At 39.8% G+C, this 2,260-nt stretch overlaps 1 protein-coding gene across 1 annotated transcript in view; it reads right to left on the reverse strand.

Moving 5' to 3' along the window:
• trpm1b (transient receptor potential cation channel, subfamily M, member 1b) overlaps window positions 1-1,069 on the reverse strand; it is a 32,110-nt gene extending 31,041 nt beyond the window's left edge. Inside the window, exon 1 of the mRNA XM_048158876.1 lies at window positions 935-1,069. The gene's annotated coding sequence lies outside the window, so the exon portion shown is untranslated. The remainder of the gene's footprint in view (window positions 1-934) is intronic.
• Between the last annotated feature and the right edge of the window lie 1,191 nt (window positions 1,070-2,260).

Consider the following 2,260-nt stretch of genomic DNA (forward strand, 5'->3'; position numbering starts at 1 on the left):
TATATTTATTAATTTATACTTTTATAATATATATATTTTTTAATTATTTTGTTAATTATTACTGTCTAACAGGTGTTTAACGGTCTCTGAACCCATTACTTTGGGGTTGTAATATATTTCTTACCACTAGATGGCGCTCACACAGCATTGTTTCTCACATATCTCACTTATTCTAACTAGACGGTGCTGGCATGAACTTGCACTTCCTCGTCTCTTTGTCTGGAAGATTTGCATAAAAGACAAGTTTTAGGTCAACAGTGCTGGCTACTGACTATACTAATTCGCTTCCTGTTTGAATGTCTCATCCTGTTGTACTTCTTGTCAACAGACATTTTCTGTGTTAAGCAACAGTTTGAAAATGACTCATATGTTTTCAGGCAATTATTTCAGGTATCTTTTCTGAACCAGTTATCACAAGCACCTTGCCGGCGGTGGTCATGTCCACGAGCCAACATAACCTCTCCAATGACAAGGCCAACTGCAGAGGGTCACATACAAGGTCTGTATATGGACCCATCAGATTCACTCAAAAGCTCACATTCAGGTTCAACAACCTTTAAGAAATTCTGAATCACCACTTGATCCACGTGGAAAAAAATAATCCAACCAATCACCCGAACCATCAAGCCAACTAAACAAACGTGCAGACACAAAGTTCATTGTGGTTGTGTTGTAGATGGTCAACAGCTGTCATCAATGCATTGTTTTGTTTTCTACTTGTTAATTTCCAAATGTTTTTGCCCTGACATGTTTCCAAAAAGAAGGAAAACATAGTAAACAGCTGGCTGGCAGGTTAAAACCACCCAAATTAGTTCCATATGTGGCTATCTATGGAAAACAACCTCCGTTAAGATAAAAACAAAGCAAAGTCACAGAATAAAAGAAGTGGGTTCAAAGTAAATGTGGAAAAGTACATTTACAAACAATATATTACCAGCGTAAAGAGATATTTGTTCCCGTGTAGTCAGATTACAGGCAGCTACGCATTACAGAGATGAATAATGCAGCAGGTGTCTGTCCTACCTGGAAGCTGACAGCCCCACCTGGTTGCTATGGCGACAGACAACAGCCCCAGCAGGCACAAAGGGTGCGTTTCCGCTCTTTACCCTCTACACGTGTGTTTGGACGAGGGGTGTGGGTCAGGATGGTGGTAACTTGATGGACATGAATGGTGGATCACACACCACAGACTGTCATGTTTTGAGAGAATAATCTCAGAGAAGATACAAAAGATGGAAGTTTGGGTCATTCAAAATTCATGTCATGCTGGAAAAAGGAAAAACAGACTGGACAAGCATTGGAGAGAAAGGAAAACTGTACACAGAGCTGATATCAGGACATGCCACGGCATGTCAATTTCTCCCAGCAGAGCTTCCAGAGACAGGAGGATTTGAACCTGTGGCTCTAGTTCTACTAGTCAATCTTGTATGAAGTACAGCAGAACATACTCAAAACAGACACTTGAGAGACTGTTATGGACTTTAGAATCATTAATCTTGTACATTTCATTTCCTCATACTCAAAAAAACTCTTTGTGTGAACTTAAGTACACAATTGATTTTTTTACTGGTAGTCATAACAGTATCGCATGCAGTGAGGGACGCACCTGCTGATTACTACATCACTGCATACTTTAAGTGTGAGACCATCACAGGCACGTGCCTCTTCTAATCACCCTCACCCTTAGGTAAACATCAATCACATTTGTTGAAATCGAGGCCAGTGGCCTCTAGTTGGCTATCATGAGACCTGAAATTAAAAGGCTGATTTTGTTTATAGGGAACCTATTATGCGAAATTCACTTTTACATGGCGTTTGAACATGTCTGATGTGTGTCCACAGTGTGTGTAAACAACCAGCCTATAATGGGAAAAATTCACCCACTCCTTTTTTTAATAATCCCCATAAATAAGAAGCAGTGTCTAAAAATACGCTGTTCCAGATGTCCCCCTAATGTGACGTCAGAGTAGGGACAAGCCCCACTGGTGACGATCTGCCCTATTAGCATAGATCCCGCCCTGAGTGAGCCGCACATTGTTCACCATGTTTATATCTTTGCTATAGCATCTATTGATATAATGTCTGTGCCACATAAACATTATAAATATTGTTTTTTATGTACAAATGAACATAAGAGTCTCCATAGACTCCCAGGACCTGAGCCAGAGAACAGCATTATTTCAACTTAGTTAAAAAAAAAAAATCATGTTTAACAGAGGGATTTGTGGTGAAAAACTACATTACACATGATGCTGTACAG

Source organism: Megalobrama amblycephala, linkage group LG15 (assembly GCF_018812025.1).
Source record: "Megalobrama amblycephala isolate DHTTF-2021 linkage group LG15, ASM1881202v1, whole genome shotgun sequence".
Classification (NCBI taxonomy): Eukaryota; Metazoa; Chordata; class Actinopteri; order Cypriniformes; family Xenocyprididae; genus Megalobrama; species Megalobrama amblycephala.